Source organism: Geotrypetes seraphini, chromosome 5, assembly GCF_902459505.1.
Source record: "Geotrypetes seraphini chromosome 5, aGeoSer1.1, whole genome shotgun sequence".
Taxonomy (NCBI): domain Eukaryota; kingdom Metazoa; phylum Chordata; class Amphibia; order Gymnophiona; family Dermophiidae; genus Geotrypetes; species Geotrypetes seraphini.
The window spans coordinates 96688155-96714353 of record NC_047088.1 but is presented as its reverse complement, the minus strand read 5'-3'; the positions used below and the strand labels follow the sequence as shown (position 1 = coordinate 96714353).

Here is a 26199-nt window from a genome sequence, read left to right as displayed (position 1 = left end):
GCTTACTTCGATGGCTCTTCATTCCGAATTCTGGTACAATCCCTTATACTGATCAACTAGATTATTGTAACATCGCCTACTTGGCACTCCCCCAGAAGTATACACGGTGATTGCAACTAGTTCAAAATGCAGCGATCAGACTACTCTGCGGACTGAAAAAGTTTGATCACGTGACACCTTCCTATTGACTTTTACACTGGCTGCCGATAGAGGCACGCGTGAAATTCAAGTTTGGTTGTTTCTGCTTCAAGGTACTTTACGGCCTAGCCCCTAAATACATAACAGACCTTTTCTCTTTCACAACCAACAAACACAAACGAAGCTCACATCCGAACTTTGTCTCTCCACCAGTCAGAAGTTGTAAATTTAAGTCATCACCAACATCTTCTCGCACATCAAGCAGCATTATGGGGTAAAGACCTTGAACAATTGCTTGTGCCCACTACCTATGGGAAATTCAGGAAACGCCTAAAAACACATCTGTTCCTGAAATACTTAGGAAACCAATCTATACAATCTCAGTCCTCAACAAATGATCGCTAGAACTATCAATAACTAAGTCTGTACTTTGTTTATTCCATTTAATCTGTAACATTTCTAATCAGTGTAAACCGCATAGAACTTCACGGTCCTGCGGTATATAAACTGTTATTATTATTATTATTAAGGAAGGAAAAGTGAGAGTGTCATAAAAGAAAGGATGATACCTCCTTAGAAAGAAATTGTGGTACCGTCCGAACTGACACCCCAGATTTTGTAAATCAGAAATAGTAATCCCCGCCCAACAAGGCCTGCAACTCAGAAAACCGCTGAGCTGAAGCCATGGCCACAAGAAACCCCGTGTTAAATGGCACAGCCCTTTAGACAGTGGTCTCAAACTCAAACCCTTAGTGGGGCCACATTTTGGATCTGTAGGTACTTGGAGGGCCACAGAAAAAATAGTTAATGTCTTATTAAAGAAAAAACAACTTTGCATGAGGTAAAACTCTTTATAGTTTATAAATCTTTCCTTTAACAGTTAAAGAAAAGATTTATAAACTATAAAGAGTTTTACCTTAAGCAAAATTGTCATTAACTATTTTTTCCGCGGCCCTCCGAGTACCCTATTTTTTCTGAAGCCCTCACATTTAAAGTTTAATATCTTTCCTTTCTCAAAACTGACACATTTCAATCACTATATTGAAAATAAAATCATTTTCCCTACCTTTGTTGGCTGGTGACTTTATTTTTTTGTGCTTTTAACTATATTTCCTGGGGCCTTCTTGTCCTCTGACTGTTTTTCTTTCCGTCTTCACTTTCTGTCTTGCGTCCATCTTTGGCATTAACTTAATATTCAATTTTTCTGTTTTCTTTTCAAAATCTACGTTTCCATGTCTTACCTTCCCTTCTATCTCTCTCTTCTTCCGTCCCTATTTCCATGGTCTGACATCTCTTTCTTTCTTTTCTCTCCCTCCCTCCTTCCTTCCTTTCCCTGGTCTGGCATCTGACTCCTTCCCTCCCCCAACTTTTTATTTCTTTCACCCTGCCCCCTTCTTTCTTTCTTTCTCTCTCCATGCCCCCTTTCTTTCTATATGTCTGTCTTTCTCTCTCTCTCTCCGTGCTGCCTTTCTTTCTTTTTTCTTTCTCCAAGCCCTTTCTTTCTTTCTTTCTCCATACCCCTTTCTGTCTGTGTCCCATCTCCCTTCTTTCTTTCTGTCTCCCTGTCCCCCCTTTCTTTCTTTATTTCTCCCTGTCCTACCACAAACCACCATCAGAGAACAGGCTGGCGCCGAGTTCTTAGTTCTCCCTACTTATCTTCCCCAGCACGAGGCTGACCAATTCTCACCACCCGACGTCAATTCTAACGTCAGAAAGGAAGTTCCGGGCCAGCCAGGCAGCGATTGGCTGGCCCAGAACTTCCTCTCTGACGTTAGAATTGACATCGGGTGGTGAGAATTGGTTGGCTCCGCGCTGGGGAAGATAAGCAGGGAGAGTTAAGAACTCGGTGCCAGCCTGTTCCTTGATTGCGGCAGTGTTAGCCTATTCCCCGATAGTGGCGGTAGTAGGCTATTCACCGGCTGTGATGGCAGCCTGTTCCCCAATGGCAGTGACTTGGGGGAGGGCAGTGAAAAGGGAAGCATGTTGGGGATCCCTGCTTTAGGTGAGCCGCGAGCCGCATTCAAGTGGCTAAAGAGCCGCAGTTTGCCAACCACTGACATAGGCCTATGTGAAGAAACACCACTAAAGGAGAATCATAGGGGGTTAAAAAAAAAAAAATTTCTGTGGGACAGATAATTGCAAATTCCAAAGAAACACATTTTTCACATACTTGCCAAAGGCCTACAGCCCTACACTGCAACCGCCACCACAGCCTGGGATGCCTCGTTGCTTGGTTCCGGTGCTTGTGGGTGAGCTGCAGGGTAGAGTGAGTTGTGATGCATGGCAGAGTGAGCCGTGCACTCCGGATCTGGGCTGAGAGGGAGCAAAGGCTGAGATCACGAGATGCACAGTGCAACCCGGAAGTCGCAAATGCCGCCTAGAGACGCAAGCCAAAGCGGGCGGAGGGAGGCTGAGACTGGGAGAAGCACAGCGCCACCAGGAGGCCGTTTGCTGACATTCCCTCCGACACAAGTCATTTACAGCACTTGCGGTCTGTACGCGATTGTCCTCTCCACAATCGGAAAACCTGTGAAGTGGAGAGGACAGATCGCGAGCCGCAAAATAGTCCCTGGGGGGGCCGCATGCGGCCCGCATGTTTGAGACTGCTGCTTTACAGTCTCAAAAGACAAGGATGAAATGAAGCCTTCTGTAAACTGCGAAGAAGTACCTTAAGACTGTACTTCGGACAGGGCTTTCTAAGAGGTGTACGAATATACCGTACTCCTTTTAGGAACTGAACTACATGAAGCTGAGAAGTAAGCAAAGAACAATATACCTAGCCCTTGTAACAAGCTAAGAATGGCACTTGAAGCTGAAGGGAATTGAACGCTAAGCCCTTGGCAATACACTTGTGCCAAAAAAGAACTCTAGAAGGGTGCAAATGTTGAGAAGTACCCAAGAAAGGAAAAACTTCAAAAAGGAAGCACAAGCCACAGGTGAAGACGTCTATATCGCCTTGATAAGAGAAGAAACAACCTGCTTCGCAGAACCCTTACACGTCAGCCATGACTTTTCAAAAGCTAGAACATAATACCAAGGTAGTACGAATATCCATGTTGATCGGACCCTAGGTGAGCAAATCCGGAGATACCAGAAAACTCAACAGTCGAAAGACTCATCAGATCCACATAGCAAAGAGGGCGCAGCCAATCCCAGAGATTCTACAAATACTGTGCCCTAAAAGCAAGCTTGAGATGGCAAATCCAAGCCATCATCAGCCAGTGGAAAACACTGAATAAAAGAGAAACCAGAGGCGAGAAAGAAGCCACGCTGCTACCCCTTCTGACTCCCACTCCCTGTGCCCGCCGAAGAAGCTAGGAAGCTTAGAATTTCGAGACGAGGCCATGAGGTCTAGTTCGAGGAGATCTCACTTCCATAAAAAGAGCTGGAACGTCTGAGCCAAAATTCTCAATATCCAGGATGTAGAAGATTTCACTATTAACATTTACACTTTCTAGAGCGTACACAGCGCTGTACACTGTAACATACAATAAATGGGCCATGCTCAGATTTCGCAGAGAGAATGTCGATCCAAACTCTTTTCCTTATCCATAAAATGATCTGCCAAAAGAAGAGGAAGATGAGGGTCCATCCATTGAAGTAGAACCACAACTTTATTCACCAACTGAGTTCATCACCTACTGCCCAGGCTGTAGAGAAATATCCCCATCATAATACTGACTGAAAAGTCCTTCAGCGTCATTCCGGAAGAATGGTCTGAAGCTCCAGAAACGATAGCCTGACCACGCTCCAGAGTAGAAGAATGAACAAGTAACAAGTCGCCTCTTAAAGACCAGACTTCTGGAGCTGAGGGTGGAAAGCACTGAGCCCCCCAACCCGACAGCTCGGGATGTTTGGTGGCCATGAGCTACTCCAGCAAAGACCGAGGCATGCCTTTGAAAAGAGAAATCTCGCCGAGCCACCAAAACATACAGAGCGATGCTTGAGGAGCCTACCAAATAATTGGAGCCCTGAGATACCGGGAACCACAGGAACAAAAGCGACTGCTGTAGCGTTATAATGGGAAAGCAAGCCGAAGTTCCCAGTGGAGTCAACAACATGGATCCTAGAACCTGTATAGAATCCCATATTCTTGGTCATGGTGACCGAAGAAGAATGCAAACCTGAGACTGTGACCCATCGCCTAGTCTCTGAGAAGAAACACAGTTCTCTCCTATATGAATAAAAACATCTCCCCAATATACCTATAAATACTACAGGAGAAAAGAGCGCTGTGCCAATTCGAAGATTCACGTCCAAAGAACTGAGGAAAGGAAACCACCCTTTTCGTGTCGGTCAAATGGCCCAATTGGAAGACGTCCAAATCAAGCAGTCAGTCAAGAAGAAATTAGGTGAATCGCCTGGTAGGGCCAAAACGCTACCACTGCCCACATTTTCTAAAATGTTCATGAAGCCCTGGGTAGGCGAAATGGCATGTGCCAAAACCGAAAGCGCTGATCCAAGAGAGGCAAGTAACCCTAGTGCTGATTCGGAGTCCATAGTGAAAATGTAAATATTCTCCCAGTTTTTCTGCTGAAATGTGTAACCCTGAGAAACTAATTCAGCAGAATGGGATCCAGCCTGCCCAATGCCCCCGTCTTGGGCACCATGCAGTAAGTGGAACAACATCTCTTAGTTCCCGAAGAACTACAAGAAGTGCCCTGAGGACCAGTAACACCTAAAAGGGAAACACAAAACACAGAGACTCCAAGAACGAACAGGAAACCTGAGGAGGATGCAAAGTTGCAAGCATCCTGAAAAATGTGCACAGCCCCCTGACCTGACATTATAGCGTCTTCTCCCTCATTAGAAAACCTGAAAAGTCATTGGAAGAAGTCAAGATCCCCTCAGAATGAAGTGCAGAAGGTTAGGGAACGGCAGGATGTGAACTGTAGGATCTGTAAGAAGAAAGAAATTCTCCTAGGAAAAAATCAAGTTTCGCAATGTAAAGAGGAGTATACTGAAACCATGAAAACAGTACTAACTCCATGAAACGGAGTGAAATACGTATGTCCTTTAAAGTGAATACGTACTAGACGCAAACAAGATGCTGCATCTATCGCCCCATAGAAAACAACAGCATCCTAACAGGTAGCAGACAAAGCTCACATCGCTAATAAGAGATGCAGGGCTGAGGCTAACAGCCACATAGTGCATGTTCCTCCGCAGGTTTTATAGAATAGGTAACTGGCTCCTGGTTACAAGGAGCTGCACAGCCCTTCCTATCTGGTCGGGGGTCCGTCTAGCATGTGCCAAGAGAAGATGGCAACAGGAGAAACCAGCGTGATAAGCATGGAAATCTGAAGTCCAGGCCCTCTCAGAAATATAGAAAGAGAGTCCTGGCCGCAGGAAGATGCGAAGTGTCATTATGCTCATAGAGACAGCCCGAACTTGGAAACTGTTAGTACTACCTTTAGGCATATATATTCTATGCCACTACCAGACACATGCAGCGCAGCACAGAGGTCCAAATAAGAAGGACAATTACCAACAGACAAAGGCTCAATCTGCAGGGACCCCAAGAGAGACAATGAGATACCCATGTGAAATAGAGGGCACTATCTTACTGCTGATCTCACTGTGCCGTGACTGGGTGACCTAGCACAGGTCAGAGCCTCTCTGGTAATCCCTTTGAATGCTAACCCCAGAGTCCGAATAAACAAGCAGCTTCCTTCAAGGGAATACAGCAGGAACACAGACATAGACATATAAATCTGCCCAAGCTTGTCCCAAAGCTGGTGAAACACGTACAACTGGTCTGAACCAGAAAGGAGAGAAGCCGCGGCATACTCTGACCAAAGTCAGCTGTAAATAAACTACCGGAATGCTGCAGCTCTCCCGCCATCGCCAGAGACCCAAGTGCACGCCTGATTCTCACCGATACGTGGCCGCTGCATCAACGCTCCTAGAAACATAGTCGGATTCAAGCCCCGCAAAATTTACCCTGCCGTGGCCTACATAGAAAGAAAATCAGACTTGGGGAATAACCAGAAGAACGGCGCAGTGCTTCCCACAGCGCCGGAAAAAACATGTCCCATCTCATGCGCGCTGCAATAAACCGGCACCTCCACAATCAGCTGCACATGGCCGTGACAAACACTGACGAAAGAGAGCCTCGGAATAAACAGGAATACTACTGCTGCACTGAAACTCAACGAGGAGAACAAGTGCAAGCATGAAATCGCAACGCTACTGCCGCGCTGTAACCAACAAGGAAACAAAGCGCATGCATGCAAAGGGCGGGAATTAGAGAATGACACGGTGGCGGTTTACCCGCGGCCACCGCATTTTAGCCGCGGGTCACCGCCGAAAACGGGGAAGAAAACTAGCAGTCGCTGCGGCGACGGGGACAAGGCCATTCACCGCCCGCGGGGCGGTGAATGGGTCTTGTCCCCGCAGTGAGGCATGAAGGATCGCGCGGTCCCCACAGCTCACACCCGCCTGCCCAATCGATTCTAGTGTTTAGCCAGCTCTCTCCCTTCTCCTCACCTTAGTTTGTAGATTTTCTTTTTCGGCGACCTGCACGCTATCAGAGAGCCGCGCACCCGCTGCTGCTCAGTTTCGATCTTCTGCTCTGACGCAACCGGAAACAGGAAGTTGCAGCAGAGCAGAAGATTGAACACTGAGCAGCCGAGCGTGTGCGGCTCTTTGGGAAAGCGTACAGGTCGCTGAAAAAGAAAGCCTGCAAATTAAGGTGGGGAGAAGGGAGAGAGCTGGCTAAACACTAGGATCGATTGGGCAGGCGGGTGGGGGCTGCGAGGACCGTGCGATCGCTAGTGTTCCCGGCTCAGACTGTAAGGAGGGAATGAAAGGGAAAAGGATTCTGGGCCAAGGTGATGAAAACGGAAAGAAAAACCCACAGCAGGAAAGAAAGGGAAGGACAGGCAGGTGAGCCAGATGCTAGAAGCAGGGGGGGGGGAAGAAAGAGGGAAAAAAGCTAGATGGGGTTGAAAAGAAGAGACACACTGGTATGGAAGAGGAAGATAGGGGAAATCTGGACACAGGAAGGTAACAGAAAGAGGGGAAATTATGTGCATGGGGCATAGGGACAGAGACAAAAAGGGGACATGCCATGGGGATGGAATATGGACACGGGGGGGCAATGGCAGATACATAGGGGAGATATTAGAAAAGTATATAAAATCGTACCCGTTTGAGGCTTTTATGTATGCAGCGGTGACGGTGACGGGGCGGTGAATGGGGTTGCAGTGGCGGTGACGGGGCGGTGAATGGGGTGGCAGTGGCGGTGACGGGGCGGTGAAGGGAATGGCGGTGACGGGGCGGTGCAGAGGATGGTGAGACGGGGACGGGGCGGTGACGGGGACCAATTTTTTCACCGTGTCATTCTCTAGCGGGAATGTCCCGGCTCCCTCAACGGATTTCTAATCATAAAACTTAGCCTCAATAAAATATCCATTCCTTAAATGTATGTTGACCGAACCCACAGTACTAACACTCCCAAAAAGAACCTGAAGTTCAAACAACAGTAAAAAAAAAAAACCCAAAAAAAAACAAAAAAAAAAAACCACATACATACTCACAAGCTTGTTGTTAGGGCTGGTTGAAGCCAGTTAGAGTTGGATGTGCAGCACTAACAGAGCAGAATGGAAAAATTATGTTCTTACCTGTTAATTTTCTTTCCCTTAGACGCAGATGAATCCAGAGACCAATGGGATAGCCCACATCTACCAGCAGGCGGAGATAGAGAAACTGATTAACAGGTGGTCCTATTGACTGGCACTCCTCCTGTTTATCCAGTATAGCTCCTTGCCCAAGCATCCGTAACCATCAATAGGCATAGCATGTAAAAAACTTCTTTCCCATTACAAATCTCAAAATGCAATAATACAGAAAACAACCTGCCATAATAACAAACTGCCATAATAACAAACTGTGAAAGTTGCAAAAGAAAAAACCGAGAGACAATATACAGAAAGGGATGTAGCAAAGCAATTCTCAATCTGGGTGGGAAGCAAACGCCGCCTCCGCAACAACCGAAGCACAAAACGCCCCTACCGCATGCGCCCCCACATCCAAGCAGAAATGCGGAGAGAAAGCACTCTCGGAAGACCAATTAGCCGCGAGACAAATCTCCTCCAAGGAAAAAACCTCTGGGCCGAGCCCAAGAGGTAGCCATCGCTGGACTGGTCATGAAGTTCTTTCGCAAACCGCTTCCCTGCCAGCAAGCAAGCATAAAGAATGTCCTCCTGGACCCATCGAGCGATGGAGGCTTCTGACGCCGCCATACGCTTGAGGCGTCCCTTGAAGAATACAAAAAGGAGATATAAAACAACTAAAAGTCGTTAGAAACCGAGCTTGCGGAGAACGCTACGTATGTACCAAAAAATGCAGTGAATAAAAGCACTGCTCCCAATTTCTCCTCCCAGGAAGAAGGAAGGAAAAGTGATCATGACATAAAAGGATGACACCCTCCTAGAAAGAGTGGTACCATCCGAACTGATACCCCATATTTCGGAAATCAGAAATAGGAATCCCCGCTGAACAAGGCCTGCAACATAGAAAACAGCAGAGCTGAAGCCATGGCCACAAGAAACCCCATGTTCAACGGCACAGTCCTTTAGAGTCCCAAAAGACAAGGATGAAATGAAGCCTTCGGTAAACTGAGAAGTACATGAAGATAGTACTCCAAACCGGGCTTTCTAAGAGGCGCATGAATATACCGAACTCTGTTTAGGAACTGAACTACATGAACTGAGAAGTAAGCGAAGAGCAATATACCTAGTCCTTGTAACAAGCCAAGAATGGCACTAGAAGCTGAAGGGAATTGAACACTAAGCCCTCGGCAATACACTTGTGCCAAAAAGGAACTCTGGAGTGGTTCAAATGTTAAGAAGCACCCAAGAAAGGAAAAACCTCCAAAAGGAAGCAGAACATAAGAAATGCCTCTGCTGGGTCAGACCCAAGGTCCATTGTGCCCAGCAGTCCGCTCATGCGGTGGTCCAACAGGTCCAGGACCTGTGCAGTAATCTTCTATCTATACCCCTCTATCCCCATTTCCAGTAGGAATTTGTCCAATCTTTTCTTGAACCCCAGTACCGTACTCTGCCCTATTACGTCCTCTGGAAGCGCATTCCAGGTGTCCACCACACGTTGGGTAAAGAAGAACTTCCTAGCATTTGTTTTGAATCTGTCTCCTATCAACTTTTCCGAATGCCCTCTTGTTCTTTTATTATTAGAAAGTTTGAAGAATCTGTCCCTCTTTACTCTCTCTATGCCCTTCATGATCCTATAAGTCTCTATCATATCTCCTCTAAGTCTCCTCTTCTCCAGGGAAAAGAGACCCAGCTTCTCCAATCTCTCAGAATATGACAGGTTTTCCATACCTTTTATCAGACGTGTCGCTCTCCTCTGAACCCTCTCTACTAACGCCATATCCTTCTTAAGGTACGGCGGGTGGGCGCGATGGGAAAATTTGGTGGTGGGGAAAATTAACCCCCTCTTTTACTAAGGTGCACTAACATTTTTTGCACGCGCAAACTCCTGCGCTACAAGGGAAAACTAACGCCAGCTCAATGCTGGCATTAGCGTCTAGCGCGTGTGGTAATTCTGTGTGCGCTAAGCACACGCTAAAACTATTTTCGCAACTTAGTAAAAGAAGCCCTAAATGTGTACTATTTTTATTAGTTAATTATTATTTTCCAATGCTCAATATGACTTCCTTTTTTAAGGTTTGACACTTGTGCCAGAATATTTTTACTTAATTTAAGAAGCATCCAATGCTAGAAGGGAATAATTAGATATTTGCCCTCTTTCAAATGGTATAGAGCAGGGATCTCAAAGTCCCTCCTTGAGGGCTGCAATCCAGTTGGGTTTTCAGGATTTCCCCAATGAATATGCACTGAAAGCAGTGCATGCACATAGATCTCATGCATAGGGAAATCCTGAAAACTCGACTGGATTGCAGCCCTCAAGGAGGGACTTTGAGACCCCTGGTATAGAGGTTTAAAAAAGGGAAAGGCGTTAATGAAGTCATTAGGTTCAATTTAGCCATTTATTTCTGCATGAATTTAAACAACTAAAAAAAAAAGATAAATATAGCTCATCCAGTCATACAAGAATGGCTCTACAGCAGGAGTGCCCACACTTTTTGGGCTTGCAAGCTACTTTTAAAATAACCAAGTCAAAATGATCTACCAACAATAAAATTTTAAAAAACACAAAGCACACTGTACGCAGAGAAAATGTTAATTATCATTTATATTCCGCGAGTTTTCAAAGAGGTCAAGGCAGATGACTTTATGCAATGTCACCTCAGGAACAACTGTACAAAAATAAACAAATATACCCCCTCCCTTTTTACTAAACCATAATAGCGGTTTTTAGCGCATGGAGATGTGTTGAATGCCCTGCACTGCTCTCGATGCTCATAGGCTCCCTGCGCTAAAAACCGCTATTGCGGTTTAGTATAAGTGGGCCATTGTGCAAAATATAGACAGCAGATATAAATTCTCAAAATGGACACATTTTGATCACTAAATTGAAAATAAAATCATTTTCCTACCTTTTTGTCTGGTGATTTCATGAGTCTCTGGTTGCACTTCCTTCTTCTGACTGTAAATCCAATATTTATTTATTTCTGCCACTTCCCTTTTCTTTCTGTCTCTCTTTCTTTCTCTCTTCCCCCGACTGCCTGTTTCTCTCTCCCCCTGTTTCTCTCTCCCCCTGCCTCCTCTTTATTTCTGCCTTTCTTTCTCTCTCCCCCTGTCCCTCCCAAGCCATCACTCCAATTTATCCACTTCCCCCATTCTTTCCCTACCCCCTAAGCCACCATGCCGATTTCTCCCTGCTGCTTCCCTGAGATAGGCCAGGCATGTACAAGCGCTGGACTCACAAGACTTTACCTCTGACGTCAATTCTAACGTCGGAGAGGAAGTTCCAGGCCAGCCAGGCAGCGATTGGCTGGCCCAGAACTACCTCACTGACGTCAGAATTGACGTCAGAGGTGAAGTCTTGTGAATCTGGCGCCTGGCCTGGCTCGGGGAGGCAGGAAGAAAAAGATTGCAAAAGCAAAGCAATCGACTCACATTGCCTTTGTGATCTACTGGTTGATCGCGATCGACCACTTGGGCACCCCTGCTGTTATGGTATCCTGTCCTGACCTGAGGAAAGGGGTTTAGTCCCAAAAAAACTGCCTTATTTCAATTTCCTATTTATAAACTTTAATTAATACAGTTACAATACTACTTGATTCTACGTAAAGCAACAAAAAAAATTTTTTTCTACCTTTTGTCATTTCTACTTTAATTATCTTCTCTTCAGCGTTTATCCTCGCTCCCTTCCATGCAACATCTGTCCTCTCTTTGCCCCTTCCACCCAGCCTCTGCCCTCTCTACCCCTTCCATCTACTGTCCACCCTCTCTCTGCCCCTTGCATTCTCTGTCCACCCTCTCTGCCCTTTCCATCCAGTGTCCGCCCTTTTTCTGTTCTTTATGGCATCTTCCCTCTTTCTATGTCCCTTCAATAAACTGTATATCCTGTGCCCTTTCTCTCCTTTGTACATGATTCATTTCAGTTTCACCCCTCCCCTATGCTCTGGCATCTCTCTCTTCTCCTTTCCTTCCTTTCTTCCCACTCCACCCCATGGTCTGGCATCTCTATCTCCTTCCCTTCTCTTCCCCATGCCCTAGCATCTCCCTCCTCCCCCATACCCCCCATGGTCTGGTAGCTCCTTTCCTTTCCCTCCCTCCCATGGTCTTGGCATCTCTTGCCTCTCCTCTCCCTTCCCTAATCTTCCTTCTCCCCTCTCTCTCCCCAATTAGGTGCTGCTGCAGCAGCACTTCTCATCCCCCTCCCCCTCCCCAATTGGGTGCTGCTGCAGCACTTCTCTTCCCCTCCCCCTCCCCATTTGGGTGCTGCTGCTGCACTTTTCTTCCCCTCCCCAATTGGGTGCAGCAGCAGCTTTTCTCTTCCCCCCCAAATTGGGTGCACCAGCTTTTCTCTTCCCCCTCCCCCCAAAAAAAATTGGGTCAGCAGCAACATTTCTCTTCCCTTCCCCCCAAAATGGGTGCAGCAGCAGAATATTTTTCTTCCCCCTCCCCTATTCGGTGCAGCAACAGCATTTCTCTTCCAATCCTTCCCAGCTCACAAACCCGGTAGTCGCTAGGCAAGTTGTAAGCTTCCCTCCATCGCTGACCTATCTTTCATAGATCAGCGATGGAGGGAAGCTTACAACTTGCTGCTTTTACTTGCTTCGGGCCTTCCTCTTTGCCAGTCCTGCCTACTTTCTGTTTCCGTGAAGGCAGAACCCGGCAGCGAGGAAGTCCCGAAGCAAGTAAAAGCAGTAAGTTGTAAGCTTCCCTCCGGGGCTCTGTGTGCGTGCTGGCTTCCCTTCTCTCCGAAACCGGAAGTTGCGCCCGGGGGGGGGAGGGAATAGAAGGGAAGCCGGCATGCACACAGAGCCCCGGAGGGAAGCTTACAATTTACTGCTTTTACTTGCTTCGGGCCTTCCTCGCTGCCAGGTCCTGCCTTCACAGAAACAGAAATTAGGCAGGACCCGGCAACAGGAAGGCCCGAAGCAAGTAAAAGCATGCTGGCAAAAAAAAAAAAAAAGGCAGGCGTCAAACAAAATTTTCGGCGGCGAGTCAGCCTGGGAAGGAGCATTGGCGGCAGCAGCAGCAGGATTAGCTGGGTGGTCATCTAAATCAGCCGGGCGCAGAGCCCGGCTGTAAGGCCCTGGGGAGAACACTGCGTACTAGACTCAATCAAGATGCTGCATCTACCGCCCCGTGGAAAAAGCATAGTTACTTACCGTAACAGGTGTTACCCAGGGACAGCAGGCATATATTCTCACATGTGGGCGACGTCATCTACGGAGCCCCGATGCGGAAGCATTTTCAAGCAAACTTGATTGAAGATTTAAGTTTGCTCTGCTGCTCCACGCATGCGTGCCTTCCTGCTCCACTAGGGGGCGCATCCCCTCGTGGTCTCCAGTTCACTTAACTAGCAAAGAAGCCAACCTCGGGGAGGTGGGCGGGTTGTGAGAATATATGCCTGCTGTCCCTGGATAACACCTGTTACGGTAAGTAACTGTGCTTTATCCCAGGACAAGCAGGCATGATATTCTCACATGTGGGTGACCGCCAAGCTAATTGAAAAGGGATGGAGGGAAGTTGGCAATTTAAGCAAATAGATTTCGCAAAACCGATTGGCCGAACCGGCCATCGCTCCTGGACAGTGAGTCCAGATAGTAGTGGGAGGTGAAAGTATGAACCGAAGACCACGTGGCAGCCTTGCAGATTTCCTCAATAGGTGTGGACCTGAGGAACGCTACGGAGGCTGCCATCGCTCGGACCTTGTGTCCCATTACTCGACCATGCAGCACGAGACCAGCCTAAGCGTAGCAAAAGGAGATGCAATCGGCCAACCAGTTGGACAAGGTGCGTTTGGAAACTGGGTGACCTAACCGGTTTGGGTCGAAGGACAAAAACAGTTGTGGGACTTTCCGGTGTGACTGAGTGCGTTGAAGGTAAAAGGCCAATGCTCTCTTGCAGTCAAGAGTGTGGAGCGCCACTTCTCCGGGGTGAGAGTGGGGCTTGGGAAAAAACACAGGCAAGACAATGGATTGAGATGAAACACAGGCAATACAATGATTGAGATGAAAATCAGACACTACTTTAGGCAAGAACTTTGGATGAGTGCGGAGTACCACCTTGTCATGGTGGAATACAGTGAAGGGTGGGTCCGCTACCAGAGCCTGTAGCTCACTAACCCGCCGAGCGGAAGTGAGCGCAAGCAGGAAAATCACCTTCCAAGTGAGGAATTTTGGATGGCATTTGTCTAGAGGCTCAAATGGAGGTTTCATTAGTTGAGCCAGGACCACGTTAAGGTCCCAAACCACTGGAGGAGATTTGAGAGGAGGGTGGACATTCAGAAGACCCTTCATGAAGCGAGAGACTAAGGGATGGAGCGAGAGGGTTTTCCCTTCCAGGGGCTGATGAAAAGCCGCAATCGCACTGAGGTGTACTCGAATGGAGTTGGTCTTTAGGCCAGAGTGAGATAATTGAAGTAAATAGTCAAGGACCAGAGGGACGGGGACCGACACCGGGTCCTGGCTGTGAGAGGAGCACCAGGCTGAGAATCTGGTCCACTTTTGGGAGTAGCAGGTTCTTGTCGAGGTCTTTCTAGAGGCCTCCAGTATCTCCTTGACTGATTGAGACACAGGGAGAGAAGTCAGGGGGAAAGAAACCAAGCATTCAGATGAAGAGATTGAAGATTGGGATGTAACAGCGAACCCTGACCCTGTGATAGTAGAGAGGGAAACCGAGGCAGAGGTAGTGGATCTCTGACACTGAGTTGAAGTAGAAGGGAAAACCAAGGCTGGCGTGGCCAGCGAGGAGCAATCAGGATCAGGGTGGCTTTCACCTTTTTCAGGTGGACCAGCGTCCGCAGGATCAGAGGAAACGGCGGGAACGCGTACAGAAACCTTCCCTCCCAGTCGAGGACGGCGTCGGCCTCGAGTCGGTCCAGGGAGTGTATCCAGGAGCAGAAGAGAGGCAGCTTGTGATTGTGGGGGGGATGCAAACAGATCTATTTGAGGCGTCCCCCGCTTTTCGAACACCTGTCGTAGGGTCTGAGAGTGCAGTGACCACTCGTGTGGCTGGAGGAGGCGGCTGAGTCTGTCCGCCAGACAGTTTTGTTCTCCTTGTATGTACACCGCTCGAAGGAAGGTGTTGTTGGAGATTGCCCATTTCCAGAGGCGCAGGGCTTCCCGACAAAGGGACCAAGACCCTGTTCCTCCTTGTTTGTTTACGTAGTACACTGCTACCTGGTTGTCGGTTCGGATGAGAACCACCCGGTCGTGGAGCAGATGTTGAAACGCTACAGCTGCGAGATAGATGGCCCGAAGCTCTAGCACGTTGATGTGGCAGCGACGGTCCTCTGCTGACCACATCCCTTGGGTGCGTAGGCCGTACAGATGGGCTCCCCAAGTGTACTCCGACGAGTCCGTGGTGAGTACCTTGCTGTGAGGTGGGGCGAGGAAGAGCAAACCTTTGGAAAGATTTGAAGAGTCGGCCCACCAGCGGAGCGATCGTTGCAAGGAAGGAGTCACTGTCACGGGACGGTCGATCGGGTCCCGATCTTGACGCCATTGAGAGGCCAGGGTCCATTGAGGGATTCTCAGATGGAGGCGGGCGAAGGGTGTGACATGGACGGTGGGGGCCATGTGGCCCAGGAGAGTCATCATCTGTCGAGCTGATACCGAGGTCAGCAGGGAGATCCTTCGACTCAGACTTACTAACGCCTCTAGGCATGGAGGGGGGAGGAAGGAGCGGAGGCGAACTGTGTCCAGCATGGCCCCGATGAACTGTAGGGACTGCGAGGGGCATAGTTGGGATTTCGGGAAGTTTATCTCAAACCTCAGACTCTGCAGGTAGATAATAGTCTGTTGGGTCGCTGAGATAACCCCTTCCCTGGACGGGGCTTTGATCAGCCAGTCGTCCAGGTAAGGGAATACCTGAAGGCCCTGGGAGCGTAAGGTAGCTGCGACCACCACGAGGCACTTGGTGAAGACCCGAGGTGATGATGCTAGGCCGAAGGGGAGGACACGGGAGGTGCCAGTCCCCTACCTGAAAACGCAAGAACTTGCGGTGAGCGGGGTGCACTGGGACATGTGTGTACGCCTCCTTCAGATCGAGGGAGCAGAGCCAGTCGCCCTCGTCAATCAGGGGGTAGAGGGTCGGTAGGGAAAGCATCCAAAATTTTTCCCGTACCAGGAATTTGTTGAGGCGTCTCAAGTCTAGAATTGGGCGTAGGTCTCCCGTTTTTTTCGGTATCAGGAAGTAGCGGGAGTAGAAGCCCTTCCCCCGTTGGTTGGGGGGAACCTCCTCCATTGCTCTCAGTCAAAGGCCGGGACATAGAATCGAAAGTGGCCGCGGCTCGAGTAGCCACGCGGCCACGGGGACCTAGAAGCCTCCAGGTCAGTCAAAAATGAAGCAGGAATCAAGTTGAAAAGTAAAAAATTCGCGCACAGCGACTTAATCGAGAAAAAGCAAGAAAAAATTGCGGTGCTAGAAGGCAGTTGGGGCAGAGCCTGAAAAACACGACTTCTAGGCTCAGCGGAAAATTTTGAACTGGAGGACCACGAGGGGATGCGCCCCCTAGTGGAGCAGGAAGGCACGCATGCGTGGAGCAGCAGAGCAAACTTAAATCTTCAATCAAGTTTGCTTGAAAATGCTTCCGCATCGGGGCTCCGTAGATGACGTCACCCACATGTGAGAATATCATGCCTGCTTGTCCTGGGATAACAACAGCATCCTTACAGGTATCAGACAAAGCTCACATCACTAATGAGAGCTTCAGGGATGAGGCTAACAGCTACATAGCTCATGATCCTCCACGGGTTTGATAGAATAGATAACTGGCTCCTGGTTAAACGGAGCTGTACAGCTCTTCCTGTCTGGTCGGGGGGCCTGTCTAGCATGTGCCATGAGAAAATGGCAACAGGAGAAACCAGCGTGATAAGCATGGAAATCTGAAGTCCAGGCCCCCTCAGAAATAGAGAAAGAGTCCTGGCCGCAGGAAGATGCGCAGTGTCATTATGCCCATAGAGATAGCCCGAACTTGGAAACTGTTTGTACTACCTTTAGGCATATATATCCTGTGCCACTACTAGACACATGCAGCTCAGCAAAGAGGCCCAAATAAAGATAGCTACCAACAGACAAAGGCTCAATCTGCAGGGACCCCAAGAGAGACAATGAGATACCTGTGTGAAGTACAGGGCACTATCTTACTGCTGATCTCACTGTGCCGTGAGTTGCCATATGGCGCCCCAGATCGGAGACAAACCGAGACTGGGTGACCTAGCACAGGCTAGAGTCTCTCTGGTAAACCCCTTGAGTGCCCAGAGTCCAATTAAACAAGCAGCTTCCTTCAAGGGAATACAGCAGGAACACAGACATAGACATATAAATCTGCCCAAGCTTGTCCCAAAGCTGGTGAAACACATGCAACTTGTCTGAACCGGAAAGGAGAGAAGCCCCGGCATACCCTGACCAAAGTCAGCTGGAAACAAACTATCGGAACGCTGCCGCTCTCCCGCCATCACCGGAGACCCAAGCGCACGCCTGATTCTCGCTGACACGTGGCCACTGCATCAACGCTCCTAGAAACATAGTCGGATTCAAGCCACGCAAAATTTACCCTGCCACAGCTTGCATAGAAAGAAAATCAGACTCAGGGAATAACCAGAAGAACGGCCCACAGCGCCGGAAAAATACATGTCCCATCTCATGCGCGCTGCTATAAACCGGCACCTGCACAATCAGCTGCACATGGCCGTGACAAACACCGATGAAAGAGAGCCTCAGAATAAACAGGACTACTACTGCTACACTGAAACCCAACAATGAGAACAAGTGCGAGCATGAAATCGCACCGCTACTGCCGCGCTGTAACCAACAATGAAACCAAGTGCGTGCTTGCAAAAGGCGGGAAGTCCCGGCTCCCTCCACGGATTTCTAGTCATAAAACTTAGCCTCAATAAAATATCCATTCCTTAAACATACGTTGACCGAACCCACATTACTAAGACTCCCAAACAGAACCTGAAGTTCAACCGACAGTAAAAAACGAGACATACTCACAAGCTTGTTGTTAGGGCCGGTTGAAGCCAGTTAAAGCTGGTTGATCAGCAGTAACAGCAAAATGCAGCAACTGTGGTCTCTTTTTTTTTTTTTTTTTTTAACAGAGAAGGGAAAGAAGAAAAAAATTGAGACTCAGTCAGACCCTCTAGCAATGGAGGGAGGGTGAGGCAGGGACCTGGGGGGGGGGGACAGGTGTAACCCCTAAAGCCGGCAACGTTCAGCCGGACACCCCTGTCTCACTGAAGAGAAAATCTCAACAGGAGAAACAGAATGGCAGTCTCACTGAAGAGAAACCTCAACAGGAGAAAATAAAGTTCCAGTCACAGCCAGAATTCAGGAGCTAGTTGAATAGCAACCTTTTCCTGTTGGGAGATAGAGAATACTGGATAAACAGGAGGAGTGCCAGCCAAAAGGACCACCTGTTAATCAGTTTCTCTATCTCCGCCTGCTGGTAGATGTGGGCTATCCCATTGGTCTCTGGATTCATCTGCTGCTGTTGCTAGGGAAGTAGCAACTGTGGTCTCCCTTTTTTTTTTTTTTTTAACAGAGAGGGGAAAGAAGAAAAAATTGAGACCCAGTCAGACCCTCTAGCAATGGAGGGAGGGTGAGGCAGAGACCTGGGGGGGGCCCAGGTGTAACTCTTAAAGCCGGCACCGTTCAGCCGGACACCCTGTCTCACTGAAGAGAAAATCTCAATAGGAGAAATAGCACTGCCAGCTCACTGAAGAGAAAACCTCAACAGGAGAAATAGAATGGCTGTTTCACTGAAGAGAAACCTCAACAGGAGAAAATAATTTTCCAGTCACAGCCAGAATCCAGGAGCTATATGAATAGCGACCATCACTTGCTGGGAGATAGAGCATAGTGGAGATATAGGAGGAGTGCCAGCCAATTAGGACCACCTGTTAATCAGTTTCACCATCTCCGCCTGCTGGTAGATGTGTACTATCCCATTGGTCTCTGGATTCATCTGCTGCTGTTGCTAAGGAAACAGGTTTAGAATTATAATCTTAATTTATTGTAATTTGTGTAGTGCCTCCTGATGCTCGAACATATAACCCTCTGACTAGACCGTGTGCATGAAAATTTCATTCCAGAGACTCTGTTTGATATAAACTGGAGTAATGGAATAAAATAAAAAGCATCCTTAACAGAATGTAGTGGCCTCCTCCTCCCCTACAGCCACTCCCAAACCTCCAGGTTCCTTTAGAATAAAAAAGGAGATCAAGTAAAAGGTGTTGTGGATAATGTCCATTAAACAATAAGAAATACACGTGTAGGGAAATATACTTCAAGGTAATTGTATGAGCATCCTGGAAAGTACTGTATGAACATTGATGGTACAGTGGAAGATGTGTTTCAGTAAAAAACCTGATCGATCCTGCTTAGAGGATAAAGCAGTGAACCATTCATAGCATTTTCCAACTTTCAGCTCCATTGGTTAAGAAGAAGAAAGAACGACCAGAAAGAAAGCAATCAACTTGAGAGTGAAGAAGCACAAAAACAACTCCTTCTCTTCTTTCAATTTTACTGTACTTTTTTCATATTCAAGAGACCAACCAGACAACAGGAAAAAAAAACACCTTGTAGGCTCTACACCTGCGGTTCCCAAACTGCGAGCAGCGGCTTCCTGGGGAGCCGTGACTGACGTACAGGAGAGCCACAGATTCTTATATTACACATCTTTTACAACAGTGTTTCTCAACACACAGTACCAAGTCGCTTGTTGGGGGTATGTGGTACTGCTGCCCGATTCATTCGAATCAATTCACCAATTCACTTTTTCCCTATATGCATGACCTTGCATTTTTCCACGTTAAAGCGCATTTGCCATTTGTTTGCCCAGTCTTCCAGCTTGTCCAGGTCCCTTTGCAGGTCCTCACACTCCTCCCTGGACCTAACTCTGCCGCACAGTTTGGTATCGTCTGCAAATTTTATAACCTCGCACTTTGCCTCCTTTTCCAGGTCACTGATAAATATGTTGAAGAGTAACGGCCCCAGCACCGATCCCTGTGGCACACCGCTTGTGACTCCCCGCCAGTCAGAATATTGGCCCTTCACTCTGACCCTCTGCAGTCTACCTGACAACCAGTGCTTGATCCATCTGTGCACATCCCCTCCCACCCCGTGGTTCCACAGCTTCCTAAGCAGCCTTTCATGTGGCACCTTGTCGAAAGCCTTTTGAAAATCGAGGTAAATGATGTCTACCCGACTGCTTAATCCCTCAAAGAAGTACAGAAGGTTCGTTAGGCACGACCTTCCCTTACAGAATCCGTGCTGGCTTGTTCTCAGTAGGCCATTCCTCTCGATGTGCTCGCAAATGCCGTCCTTGATCATAGCTTCCACCATCTTCCCTATAATTGAAGTCAGGCTCACCGGCCTGTAGTTCCCAGGGTCACCCCTCGATCCCTTCTTGAAGATAGGTGTGACATTCGCCAATTTCCAGTCCTCTGGTACCTCACCAGTTTTCAAGGATAGGTTGCAAACATGCTGGATTGTGCCCGCTATTTCTTGTCTTAGTTCCTTCAGAACCCTTGGGTGGATCCCGTCCGGGCCCGGTGATTTACCACATTTTAACTTGTCTATCTGTTTGAGGACATCCTTCTTACTTACCTCTATGTGCTCCAATTTTTCGGCCTGTTCCCCACTCATGAGCTCCTCTGAGTCCGGTATATTAGATGTGTCTTTGCTCGTGAAAACCGACGAGAACGTGTTCAACCTCTCAGCTACCTCTTTATCCTCCTTAATCACTCCCTTCCTATCCCCATCGTCCAACGGCCCCACCTCCTCTCTCGCTGGTCGCTTCCCCTTTACGTAACTGAAGAATGCCTTGAAGTTTTTCGCCTCCCTGGCCAGCCCCTCTTCGTATTCCCCTTTCGCTTTTCTAACCTCTCGGTGGCATTCCTTTTGGCATTTCCTGTGCGCCTGGTGATTTTCCTCTGTTGGGTCCTTTTTCCATCTCCGGAAGGATACTTTTTTGTCATTTATTGCCCTCTTTACTTCAGTTGACATCCAAACACAGGAGGTGCAAGGGGAGGAGGGAGATGTTCGATCCAGGAGCAGAATGAAGTGATAGAGAGATGCACAGAATTCTGCCAGGAGTAAACAAAAAGGTAGAAAGGGATGAGAGGGAGAAATGTTGGATATGGTGAAAAGGGAACAGAGGGACAGATTAAAAGGGATGCAAGGGAGAGGAATGTCGGACATAGTGGTGGAGAGAATAGAGCAGTGGTCTCAAACCCTTTTAGATTTTTAGGTACTTGGAGGGCCGCAGAAAAAATCGTTAATGTTTTATTAAAGAAATTACAATTTTGCACAATTTTTTCTGCAGCCCTCACAGTTTAACATCTTTCCTTTCTCAGAACCGACACATTTCAATCACTATATTGAAAATAAAATCGTTTAAGAACATAAGAATTGCCGCTGCTGGGTCAGACCAATGGTCATCTTGCCAAGCAGTCCGCTCACGCGGCAGCCCTTAGTTCAAAGACCAGTGTCCTATTTGAGCATAGCCTTACCTGCGTATGTTCTGGTTCAGCAGGAACTTATCTAACCCTTTTTTGAATCCCTGGAGAGTGCTTTCCCCTATAACAGCCTCTGGAAGAGGGTTCCAAATTTCTACCACTCTCTGGGTGAAGAAGAGCTGGCTTACGTTTGTATGGAATCTATCCCCTTTTAACTGTAGAGAGTGCCCTCTCGTTCTCTTCACCTTGGAGAGGGTGAACAATCTCTCTTTCTCTACTAAGTCAATTCACTTCAATATCTTGAATGTTTCGATCATGTCCCCTCTCAATCTCCTCTTTTAAAGGGAAAAAAGGCACAGTTTCTCTAGCCTCTCATTGTACGGCAACTCCTCCAGTCCCTTTACCATTTTTGTCGCTCTTCTCTGGACTCTTTCGAGTAGTACTATGTGCTTTTTCATGTACACCAACCAGTGTTGGATGCAATATTCCAGGTGGGGGCGCACCATGGCCTGGTACAGCAGCATGATAACCTTCTCAGATCTGTTTGTTAAATTACATTACGGATTTCTATTCCGCCTATACCTTGCAGTTCAAGGCGGATTACAAAAGATTTGACTGGACATTTTCCAGTGAAGATACACTTTTTTTTTTTTTTTTTAACAACAGAGGAGATATAGCTGGAAAGATTCCGAGGGGATTTACAAGTTGGATAGCAAATTGACAGTGCAGAACTGTGTAATATAAACAATAGATTACATTTGGAGTAGGTAAGATTACAATACATTTCAGGGATCTGTTTACTTGGTAGGTGATTTGGGGAGGATTTTATAGGGGAGAATTATCTGGAGGTATGTGAAGAGGGGTTAAGATATTTGGATGAATTTTTTGAAAAGCAGGGTTTTGATTTCTTTTCGGAATGTTTTGAGGTCGCCCGTTGTCATCAGCAGGTTGGAGATGGAATGGTTGAGTTTTGCTGCTTGTGTTGCCAGAAGGTTGTCAAACATTTTCTTGCACTGTGTGCCTTTGAGTGGGGGGAAGGCAAAAGGGTTCGGGGTTCTTCTGTGTCTTGAGGTGAAGATCTGGTTTAAGCGGTTGTTTAGGTAGGAGGGGGAAGAGCCATTTAACGCTTTGAATAATAGGCAGTAGAATTTGAATTGAATTCGTGCTTGTATGGGTAGCCAGTGAGAGTCTAAGAAGGCAGTTGTAATGTGTTCATATTTTCTCAGGGAGTAGATCAGTCTGAGGGCGGTGTTTTGTATGGTCTGAAGTTGTTTTATCATCATGGTAGGGCAAGGTAGATAGAGGGATTTGCAATAGTCCAGTAAACCTAAGACTAGGGATTAGGTAATTAGTCTGAATTGTGCTGGATTGAAAAATTTTCTGATTTTACGTAGATTTCTCATAGTTAGAAAAGCTTTCTGGGTTGTCTTGTTGATTTGGGACTGCATTGTGCAGCATCTGTCTATCGTTACTCCTAGGAGTTTGAGTTCGGGTTGTATTGGGTATTTGGTATTTTTGATTTTCAGTTTTGTGATGGTAGGAGTTTTGGCCTTTTCGAGCAAAAGGAATTTTGTTTTTTCTGAGTTTAGTTTCAGTTTGTGGTCCATCATCCATTTTTCCACTGTAACTAGGGTTGTTTCTAGCTTTGCTGTGGTGGTGGTCTCTGATGGGTCGAAGGGGAGGAGTATGGTGATATCGTCTGCGTAGCTGAAGGATGTGACATTTAGGTTGTCTAAAGTGGCTCCTAGAGAGGAAATAAAGAGGTTGAAGAGCATAGGTGAGAGAGGTGATCCTTGTGGAACTCCGCAGGGATTGGACCATGGTTCTGATTTGATATCATTGGACTTTACCCTATAGGTTCTTGATTTGAGGAATCCTTGAAACCAATTGTGGACCTTGCCTGAGATCCCTATGGCGTCAAGTATCTGTGGTAATAAGGAGTGGTCAACTAGGTCAAATGCTGCGGAGAGGTCAAGTTGAATTAACATCATCTTTTTTCCTTTACTGATGTGTTGCCAGGCTGTATCTAATAGTGAGACAAGTAATGTTTCTGTGCTGTGGTTGGTTCGAAATCCCGATTGTGAGGGGTGAAAAAGGTTGTGTTTTTCCAGGTAGTTGGTGAGGTATTGTGCAACTAGGCCTTCTATTATTTTAACATATATCGGTATTGAAGCGATAGGTCTGTAGTTGGAGGGGCTATCTATTGGGCTTTTGTGATCTTTCATGATTGGGTGATTAAGATCTCTCCTAGGTCCTGAGGGAATTGGCCTTCTGTCAATGTGGTTTGAATCCATAGCATAAAGTTGGCTTTGAAAGTGGTGGAAGCGTTTGATAACAGGTAGGTGGGGTAATTATTTAGGTCACTGGAAGCATGGCTGTATTTATTGTAGAGTCAGTTCATATCCGACCGAAGTAGGATTGGGAAGTTGGACCAGCTTCTGTCTGCTACGATGGCTTCACCTGTTGAGGGGTTTGTTGTTATCTTTTCGAGATGGGTGTGTGTGTTGATGAATGCTGTTCTGATATTGGTGATCTTGTTTTTGAAATGGTCTGCTAGTTGGATGGCTGTCGGTGGGTGGGTTCCTTGAGTAGCTAGGTACGGTTTGGTGTCAGTGAGGTTCTTTACTAGATTGAATAGCTTTTTTGTGTATGGGGTTTTTGTGCCTATCAATTTGGAGTAGTAGGCTTTCCGTTTTTCCTTGAGTTTGGTCTTGTATTGGTTAATTTGATTTCTCCATGCTGTTTTGGTGTGTTCTAAGCTCTTATTTTTTTTCCATTCTCTTTCTAGTTGTCTGCAGAGCTTTTTTGATTGGTGAAGTTCGGAGTGATCCCCATTTGCCCTACCTTTGTTGTCTAGTGACTATTTTTCTGTGCTTTTAACTGTTTCCAGTGCCTTCTTGTCCATTGATTGTTTTTCTCTCCGTCTTCACTTTCTGTCTTGCATCCATCTTTGGCATTAACTTAACATTCAATTTTTCTGCTTTCTTCTCAAAATCTACTTTTCCATGTCTTACCTTCCCATCTCTCTCTCTTTCCATCCCCCCAGTGTAACATTTCTCTTTCCCTTCCTCCTTTCTGGCCCCCCTCCCAGTCCAATATTTCTTCCTCCTTTCCACCAGTCCAACATTTTTTTCTCACTTCCTCCTGCATTCTTCTCCTCTGGTCCTCCTTCACTCAACCAAACATCTTTCTCTCCCTCCATGAGTCCAACTTTTCACTCTCTGCCCTCTCCCCTTTCCCAGTGTAACAATTCTCCTTTCCTTCTTTCTGTCCTCCTCATCCTTCTTGTCCTCTCCATGAGTCCAACACTTTCTGTCTCCTGCACGCTTTCTTTCTCTGTCCTTGCCTCTTCCCTCAGTGGCATCCCTCCTTCCCACCCCCCAAGATGCTCTCTCCCCATGCACCATCTCACCCTCCCCTCCAGTGTGTAGCACTTTTCCTTTCTGCCAGGTCCAGCAGCACCTCTTCTCTTCCTTTTACCTCCCCCCTGTCCAGCAGTACCCCTTCTCCCTTCCCCTGCTCCTTGTCCAGCAGTACCCCTTCTTCCTTCCTTCCCAACAATACCTCTATTTTGCGGTCCGCAGTCTATATGCAATCTTGCACACTGGGCAGGAAGAGAGGCTCCGGTGCCGGCATCAGCTGACTTGAAACTTCCTGCTGTCGTCGCGTATGCCAGGACGCTTGCCTTCATCTTATCTATGCACCCCCGGCCAGCAGCGGCAGGCTAGAGAAAGGAGGTAGAGTCCCGGCAGATAGGCGAAGGCAGGAGTCCTGGCATATGCGATGGCAACAGGAAGTTTCAAGTCAGCCGACGCCAGGACCTCTCTTACTGCCCAGTGTGCGAGATCATGTACAGACCGTGGGCCGCAAAACAGGACCTGGGGGACCACATGTGGACCGCAAGTTTGAGACCATTGCCTTAGATCAACAACTGACATTTGACCATACCGACATCTTAGTTAAAAAAAAATGCTTCTGCCTACTATGGAAACTATGTACTTCATTATTCCTTAGTTTGCTGGTCTACTGCAAAATCATTTACCTAAGATCCTACAAAAAATCTACCAAAAGATTAAGAACAATCCAAACACAGCCATATGACCGATTTTTGACCTGAAAAAAATCCAACCACATCACTCCATATTTCAAAAAATTGCACTGGCTACCAGTAGAGGCCAGAATCATTTTCAAATTCGGTTGCCTATGCTTCAAAACACTATTCAGCACTGCACTCACTTACCTTCTGAAACACTTTATTCTCTAAGACAAACTCCCTTCTCACCCAGAACATTGTTATTTACCTTTCCGACTCCCAAAGAATGCCATTTCAAAAGATTCCTCCACAAGACACTATCCTTTCAATCAGGAATCTGAAACAATACTCTAAGTGATTTACTCCTTAACTCATCATCATTCAGAAGATCACTGAAAACCCATTTATTTGACAAATCCGTTTAAACTTCCTTAAACATCTCCTCTATGTCTACTTGCATACTCCTACCTCATGTTATATATAACTACATTACACATCTGTTTGTTTGCTCTTACTTCATGCAGCCTCTCTTGCAAACCGTCTTGAACTGAAAGGTATGACGGGATATAAATAAAGCTATTATTATTATTATTACTATCTTTTACTGTCCACTTGTGGGCCATTTATGAGAAAGATGAACAATCCTTAAAACACATGCAAAAAAAAAAAAAAACACCCAACAACAAAGAAGTTAAAAATCGCCGAAAGTGAGAAGAGTAGACTAATGTAGCTCAGAGAAAGAACTCTAAAACCGTGGTGGGAAAAAGTAGCAGGAAGAAAGGACGAATCATATCTCACGTTCAATCCTATCTTGTATAAACATTAATTTGTATAAACATTAGTTATTTTACCTTCAACCGAGGACCGTTGAAGGCAGCAACAAACGACGCTTCTTTGTAGGTGGGGGAAACACGCTCAGAATTTTGTACTTGGCGCGTCACTTCCCCACTGGCAAATC

The 26199-nt window shown here is 47.0% G+C and overlaps 1 protein-coding gene across 3 annotated transcripts in view; it reads right to left on the bottom strand.

Annotated features, from left to right (window-relative positions):
* Positions 1-26197, bottom strand: part of KIF22 (kinesin family member 22) — a 196451-nt gene extending 170254 nt beyond the window's left edge. For 2 of the 3 annotated variants that reach the window (XM_033946061.1, XM_033946063.1), the window contains exon 1: positions 26093-26197. The gene's annotated coding sequence lies outside the window, so the exon portion shown is untranslated. The remainder of the gene's footprint in view (positions 1-26092) is intronic. The other variant, XM_033946062.1, reaches the window with a different exon arrangement.
* Positions 26198-26199: the final 2 nt, after the last annotated feature.